We start from the raw sequence: 8,962 nt of genomic DNA on the forward strand, positions 1-8,962 counted from the left end.
TCATCTCCACAGTTAAACATGAAGAGCTCATTCAGCACCTCACGCTGGTTTCAACGGAATACAAGGACGCCATTCAACCCATTGAAACTATTGGATAAGGCCAAAAACTTCTTTCTGTCTATTACACAAGTAGGGAAAGAGTGCAGTCTGCACATCGAGGTGTTAAAGAGGAACCAGGAGTCACTAAGTCAGGTCCTTGAGCCACTTCCATATTACCAGGAAGAGGCATTGCAGCCTGTCAAGCTACTTATTCAGAAATAGGAGGATGTTGCTGATACCCCACAGATAGACTGCTGCATGCTGTTCCTCCTGGGTCTATTGCTCGTGGTAGGCACGTGCCACTTTAATGTGGTTTGCTGAAGATGAGGATGGAAAATGGATGTTTTGTGCAAAGTCTCAAGAAAATACCTTCTATCTCTGAGAAGACAGACTGGCGTTCCTGAGGATGTCAGAAGCTGGTGGGAATGGCTAATTCTTTCAGGAATAAGGCATTGTGCCTGCTGACAGACTTATGAACAGTGCAGGAGCGCAGACAACTGCACACTGAGACGCTGAGCGTTTATGTAGAGCATAATACTCCATTTCAACCAAATGGAGATTCGACACAGGTACGTGAAATATTAGGAAAAATGTATCATGTGGAAAATTCAAATTTTCACAATTTTTCTTGACATAATGAGTGTTAGTCCATAATCCTCAAGTTTAAATGTAATCACCTGCTATTCTCTTGCAGTGCTACAGATTAAATACTCATTTCATTTATACTCTCTTTTTCATCCAGAAATTAGTCTCGTGAAACTCCTTTGCACTCTCGATCGCAACAAAATCGTTCCGTACAAAGGAGATAAAATCTTCCAACAGTGCCCCAAATACTGTCCCAGCAACACTCTACAACTGCAGGAAGATGTCTTTACTTCTTTACTTGAATAATTTTGTAATGAATGACAACATACTATTCACTGTCCTGATTACTTGCCTTTTAACAACTGCAGTTCCCAACCTCTTATCTTCTCACCAATGCAAAATGGAAATGATTGCATTTGTTGGTCACATTCGAATTACTTTTTTGCCTTGTGAACAGTTGTGTTCCAAGAACTGATACATTTGATACCCTATGAGCAATGACCTTCAGTTCAGAGCAGGACCTTACTCACTGTATTCCCCCCAATATCCAATTCTCAATCCAATTAGTATATTCACCCCTTACAGAAGGACTCTAATATTCTTCGCTCACCATTCAAATGCCTTCTGAAAATTTAAATATACCATTCCCATTGGTTCTCATTTGTCGATGTCACAATCTACATCCTCCAAAAACTCCTAATAGTTTATCAAAAACGATTTTCCCTTCCCTGAATTTAGGCTGACTCTGCAAATCATATCATTATTCTCCAAAGATCTAGTTGTTATTAATGACAAAAAATCAAATATTTTCCACATAACTGACATCAATTTATCAATCAGTTGATAATCTATTGGTCCTCTCTCTCTCTCTCTCTCTCTCTCTCTCTCTCTATCCTGTTTTAAGTATTTACGATAACAGTTGATACTTTCAAATCTGCAGGACCCTTTCCATAATATAAAGCGCTTTGACCAACTTTGACCTCCCTGATAGAGTTATGGAATTGACAGTACAGAAGGAAGCCACTGACCCATTGTGTCCGTTCCTGCTCAGGACAGATCTATCCAGCAAACTCAACTCTCCAGCCCTAAATCTGTGACCCTCTCAATTCATCACTCATCTGGTCCAGAAACTTCAATACAATGAGTTTTTTTTTCCCCAGTATTTCCACTTTAATAATTCTAATTTCTTGCAGTTCCTCATTTTCCCCAGTCACTCTGCTCCTTAATATTTCAGGAGGATTTTCTGTTGTTTCCTCAGTGGAGACAGACCCAACATATTTACCTCGCCAGACAGAGATAGCCTATGTCACCTCATGAATACACGAGAGGATGGCACTCTGACATAATGGGTATGTCACCCACTCCTGCCTGGAATGTTCCAGAGCAAAACCATTGTTAGAGATTGTAAGTACAGTCCTCTCCCTGGTGTGAGACTATTGGATATGCTGAAGGAGGTTCACAGCTCTGTGACCTCCACATTGTTGAAATAAACTGGCTTCACACTTTGCATCTGGAAAAGTATGTCATTGGGAAATATTTGTAGAAATTTCAGAAAAGATAGTGCAGTGTCCTGCTCCTCCCTGTAGACCCAGACACTCTATAAATGCAGTGCCCACACCTTGTCCAGAGTGGGAACACTAGACACTCGAATCTCCCTGAATGATCGCAGCAGCTGACACCACGAATCCGAGAATATCATCCACAGAACCTCCACTGACTTTCCACGACAGGAACAAGTCAAAACGCTGTAGACAGGCACATCCACTCAATGTTAAAAATGCTTTTCGCTTCAGTTTGTATTCTGGGCTGAAAATCCATAGGATTTCTGCATAGTCGCTGTCACCTGAAATATTGACAGCTTTGTTCTCCATGGAAGTATTTGACAATGTAACTGCACAATTTTCTTTATCTGTCATGATAATAGCAACACTGCTGTTTCTGATGGAATTGTTGGGGAGATGATGGTCTCGTGTTATTTTCTCCAGACAATAAATCCAGGGACCCAGGTACCTTCAATCTCCCTATAGCCGATGGTAGAATTTGAATTCAATAAATTATTTGCATGTAACAATCTAATGAAAGATTGATGATTGTTAAAACTAAAAACCCCTGGCTTACTAGTATCCCTCAGGGAAGGAAACTTGCTACCGTCACTGGTTTGACCTACATGTTACTCCAGACCCTCAGCAAAGGTAGATTCTCAAATACCCTTTGAAGTGGCCAAGTCAACCATTCACTACAAGACCTCAAACAAGTGAAACCAGATAGACCTGGGAACTGGCAGCCGACAGCACATCGAAGTACAATGGTTCAGAAAGGCAGTTCCCCAACAGCTTATCAAGAGCAAATAGGAAAGAGAAATAAACTCTGGCGCAGCCAACATCAAACATGCCCCATTCATAAAGGAAAGAAGATGGCCACGCTGAGGAAAGAGATCGAGGGGACAGAACTCACTTCAAAGAGGGACGTGCATATGTGCCCACACATGCATGAAACTCAGGAATATAGGAGGAGGTGAAAAATAAATTAAAATAATGTCACATTTTATTTCCATCCCAGCTGACTATCAATAATCCCTTTGTTTATGTATTCTATCTCTCTATTTCCCCATATATTTATCTCACCTCACCAACACACATCATATTAATTCCCAGCTGCTTTCGGATCTGATACATGGTCAGTGGACTCAAAATGTTAACTTTGTTTTTCTCTCGACACAGGCTGCCAAACCTGCTCCATTTCCCCTGCACTCTGTTTCTTTTTGGTTCAGGCTCCAGTATCTTCCATTGTTTGATATAACATATTTTTCCTTACTTTATGGGACAGAGGCCCTTCGAAACCACACTGACAATCTGAAAAGCATTGCTCCCAGACCCACCTTATGCCCTACTCCTGCATTTCCCATGGCTAACCCGACTACTAATCTACCCCTGCATCTCACATAACTATTACACCTCGCTGCACATGATTGGTGGGACTGTGGGAGGAACCTAGAGCACCTGGAGGAAACACTTGCAGACCCGGGGACAATGTGAAAATTCAATACAAAATGTCCTGAGGGCAGAAGCAAACTGGGTCCCTGCTACTATGAGACAGCCGTGCTAACCACTGAAACACCATGCCCCCTCCCGCTCCCCCAAACGGGGTCCCTGGGTACTGTGAGACAGCCGTGCTAACCACCGAGACACCATACTCCCACCCCCACCCCCCAAACTGGGTCCCTGGTACTGTGAGACAGCCGTGCTAACCAATGAGTCACCATGCCCCCCCTCCCCGTCCCCTCCCCCAAAACGGAGTCACTGTGCCTAGGTAATACTGGGGAAAATGTGAATAAAAGTGATGACCTTAGCGCTATGATGTTGTAACCATAACAGAGACATGGGTTTCTCAGGGGCATGAATGGTTGCTGGATGTTCCAGGGATTAGAACTTTTAAAAATAATAGGGAGGAGGTAAAAAGAGGAGGGCGTGTAGCACTGCTCGTCAGAGAGGGTATCACAGCTACAGAAGTTACCATTATCGAGGAGGATCCGCTACTGAGTCAGCATGTGTGGAAATTAGGAACATTAAAGCAGCAATCACCTCATTAGTGGTTAATTACAGGGCCCCCAATAGAAGCAGGGAGACCTCTCTTCCGCGGTTACGTTAGAGCCCGGGTGTCCTCGGAGAAGGAGCACGCGGTGTCGACCAACACCCTGGAGTTGTTCAGGGAGAGGTGGGCGCTGCAGGGAGTGGAGTGCATTATTTCTCGCTCCAACTCTATTTTGATTTGGTCCCGACCCTCCCCTTCACTGTTTTTGATCACACAGCACTGCCCTTTGATGTGAAGGGCAGTGTTTGTCACGAACCACCCGGGTGTTTTCCTATCTTCCTGGTGGTGGAATTTGAATAAAGATTGGTGCACTTTGTGTCTTTCACTGTGTCTCACACCTGCACACACACACCATGGGTGCTGGGGAAAAAAAATAAACACTACCGCACTTAGGTGGTAGTGTGGGGGTTAAATAAAAAAATAGAAGCAGGGAGATTGAAGAAAGCATAAGTTGGCAGATTTTGGAAAAGTGTGAATGGAATAGGGAAGTTGTAATGGGTGACTAACTTTCCCAATATTGATTGGAACCTTCATCCAGCAGATGGTTTGGAAGGAGCTGTTTTTTAAAGGTGTGTTCAGGAGGGTTTCCTAACTCAGGACGTTGACAGGCCGACGAGGGGAGAGGACATTTTGGATTTGGTGCTCGGCACTGAGCTGGGACAGGTGTCAGATCTTGTGGCGGGAGAGAATTTTGGTGATAGTGACCACAACTGCCTCACATTCTACATAGCTATGGAGAAGGAGAGAAGCAAGCACAATGGGAGGATATTTAGTTGGGGAAAAGGAAACTATTATACTATCAGACAGCGTTGCGAAGCATGGACCGGGAGCAATTGTTCCATGGAAAGGATACTATAGACATGTGGAGACGGTTCAAGGAACAGTGTTGCGAGTGATGCATAAATGTGTTCCTCTGTGACAGGCAAGGAGAGGTAAAATAAAGGAACCTTGGATGACGAGAGCTGTGGAGCTTCTCGTCAAAAGAAAGAAGGCAGCTTACGTAAGGTGGAGGAAGCAAGAGTCTTGCTCAGCTCTAGATGATTTCAGGCAGGTGAGGAAGGAGCTCAACAATGGTCTGAGGAGAGCCAGGAGGGGGTAGGAAAAAGGCTTGGCATGAAGGATTATGGAGAATCTAAAGGCATTTTGCACCTATGTGAGTAATAAGAGAATGATTAAATAAAGTGTAGAGCCGATCAGGGATAGCATAGGGAACTTGTGTATAGAGTCTGAGGAGGTGATTTTTGCTTCTGCCTTTACGAAAGAAAAGGACCTTGTAGTGAATGAAACCGATGAGGAGCAGGTAGGCACGCTGCAACAGAGAGATTGAGGAAGCTGATTGTTGAAAACTTTGACAAACATTAATATTAACAAGTCGCCAGGGCCAGACCAGATTTGTCCTCGGCTGCTTTGGGAAGCGAGAAATGTGATTGCTTCGCCGCTTGCGAAGATCTTTGTATCCTTACACTCCACAGGATTCGTACCAGAGGACTGGAGGGAGACAAATGTAATTCTTCTCTTCAAGAAAGGAAATAGGGAAATCCCCGGAAATTAGACCAGTCCGTCTCACGTCTGTCATCTTCAAGGTGTTAGAAAGGATTCTGACGGATAGGATTTATGACCATCTGGAAGAGCATGGCTTGATTAAACGCAGTCAGCACGGCTTTGTGAGGGGCAGGTCATGCCTCACAAATCTTATTGTGTTGTTTGAGGATGTTACTAGACAAGTCGATGAGAATCGAGCGGTGGATGTTGTGTATCTGGACTTCAGTAAGGCATTTGATAAGGTTCCTCATGGTAGGCTCGTTCAAAAGGTCAGGAAGATTGGGCTAAAGGAAAGTTTAGCTGTCTGGATACAGAATTGGTTGGTCGACAGAAGACAGCGAGTAGTAGTGGAAGGAAAATATTCTGCCTGGAGGCCAGTGGTGAGTGGTGTTCCACAGGGCTCTGTTTTTGGGCCTCTCTCTTTGTAATTTTTAATTAATGACTTGGATGAGGAGATTGAAGAATGGTTTAGCAAGTTTTCAGACGACACAAAGGTTGGAGGTGTCGTTGACAGTATACAGCCCTGTTGGAGGCTGCAGCGTGACATTGCCAGGATGCAGAGATGGGCTGAAAGTTGGTAGATGAAATTCAAACTGGATAAATGTGAGGTGATGAATTTTGGAAGGTCGAACTTGAAAGTTGAATACAGGATTAAAGGAGGATTCTTGGCAGTATGGAGGGACAGCGGGATCTTGGTGTGCAGGTACATATATCCCTTAAAATTTCCACCCAGGTGGACAGGGCTGTTAAGAAAGCATATGGTGCTTTGGCTTTTATTAACAGGAGGATTGAGTTTAAGAACCGTGAGATCTTGTTGCAGCTCTATAAAACGTTGGTCAGACCTCACGTGGAATACTGTGTCCACTTCTGGTCGCCCTATTATAGGAAAGATGTGGATGCTTTGGAGAGGGTTCATAGGAGGTTTACCTGGATGCTGCCTGGAATGGAGGGCTTATCTTACGAAGAGAGGTTGACTGAGCTCGGACGTTTTCGTTGGAAAAGAGAAGGAAGAGAGGGGACCTAACTGAAGATAATGAGAGGCACAGATAGAGTTGATAGCCAGAAACCTTTTCCCAGGGCAGAAATTGTCAACATGAGGGGTCATAGTTTTAAGCTATTTGGCGGAAAGTATAGAGCGGATGTCAGAGGCGGGTTCTTTATGCAGAGAGTTGTGAGATCATGGAATGCGTTGCCATCAGAAGTTGTGGAAGCGAGGTTATTGGTGATATTTAAGAGACTGCTGGACATGCACATGGTCACAGACATTTGAGAGTTCATACCTTAGGTGTACCTCACATGAGGATCAATGGTCGGCACAACATCGTGGGCTGAAGGGCCTGTTCTGTGCTGTACTGTTCTATGTTCTATGTTCTAAACAATAAACAGTGACAAAACACCACAGATGAGTCAGGATCTGGAGGTAGATACAGAGGCAGCATATTGAGTCTGATATGATCCTCTTCTGAAGATCTCATATTGGACTCAAAAAGTTAATTGTGTTTCTCTCTGCTCAGAACCTGCAAACGTTTTCCTGCACTTTCAATTTAGTTACTGTTTTGGACAGTGGATATTTGTCTGTTCTGAAAGGGAACAGTGAAGCTGCCATTTCTGTTGACACTCAAAATTTTTTTAATGGTTTTTGAATGAAAAATGAAAAAAAAATGTGCCTGACAGCTCCCCAAATACAGGTAATTTATTGCCACTGTCATAATGCGTTATGAAAATGTTGAACTCGGTGGTCATGATCAAACCTCTGAAAGTAACTGATTGAAGTACTGATCCCAATTGTTGTCAATGTCTTATCATGCTCCTGATGTCACTGGCATCATACTCATCCAGCAAGGTCTTACCTTTCCGAGAGTTTACATACAACGATGAAAACATAAAATATCTTTGTGTTTTTAACAGGACATATTCATCCAGGGTTTTGGAAGGCACGAGCAAGGGCAGAGTTTATTTGTCATCCCCAAAGACTCTGGAATAAGCGACATAGAGTTGCCCTGCTTTTACTCCTCAATCCAAAGTGATGCAGATCCAGACAGAGCTGTTTGTAGGGGCATTCCAAGATTTTAAACATATACTTGTGAAGGAACAGGAAAATTAGCCCCTAGTCAGGATGCCATGCAGTTTTGAAGATACCTTGCAGAGACTGATTTTTCTATTGCTCCCATTCCCAGTGCAGAATGTTCTCTAATTCCCATTAATCACAGTTTTGCTCAGTGTCCTAGATTCCACCCTCAGTCACGTCCTGATTCGATTGAAAGGGAAGTCACTCTGATCTGACCTCAAATTACACGGGCAGATCAGTTGAAAGAATAAGGAGCAAAAGACAAGAACACTGTTTGCTTGAACAATGTCCTCGCAATATTCAAAAGAAAACTGATGCATGGTCTTCCTTAATGCATTATCTCAACATGACATCACTTCTCAAACAATATTCTGAACGGTGGGTATTTGTTCTTTTAATTTGCTTCCAATTTAATATAGAAATGAGAACGTGAATTGATCTTCTATAGTGTGTATATAATCCAGAATTTAATTCAATCTTTATCATCATTGCTCGAGCTCTTTCAAACAAAATTAATGAATGAGTCTGTGTCCATCCTGCAGATTAAAAAGTTATTTTCTTTCTGACTATTGCAGTGAATGTTGTAAACAATAAGCTGCAGGCCCACATGAAATGGAAATATTGCAGGGCACGGTGCCAAACGTTAGTCAGAGGTTAATGATGTCCAAGCTATATGAATAATACATACGGAGGGGCGGAGTATAAAAGCAGAATTCAGCTCTATATCCAAAATACTATTTGTGGCTCCCTCAGAAAAGACCACAGCTGATTCATGCTGTAAATTCACCAAAATAGAAAAAACAAGAGACTGGAATTCCCAATTCTGCAACAACATCTGTTGAACAGGAAGAAAATCAAGGTTTGTTTCTGAAATTCTTAAATGTTGATGACAAGAATGTGGAAGATGGAGGGGATGTTGGAGGATGATGAACCATGTTGTAGATGACACAATTATTAGCCGGGTGGGTCACAGTGATCATAGAACATAAAACATAGAACATAGAACAATACAGCACAGAACAGGCCCTTCGGCCCACGATGTTGAGCCGAACATTTGTCCTAGCTTAAGCACCCATCCATGTACCTATTCAATTGCCGCTTAAAGGTCACCCAAGATTCTGACTCTACCACTCCCAC

This window comes from Chiloscyllium plagiosum, chromosome 8 (assembly GCF_004010195.1).
Source record: "Chiloscyllium plagiosum isolate BGI_BamShark_2017 chromosome 8, ASM401019v2, whole genome shotgun sequence".
Lineage (NCBI taxonomy): Eukaryota > Metazoa > Chordata > Chondrichthyes > Orectolobiformes > Hemiscylliidae > Chiloscyllium > Chiloscyllium plagiosum.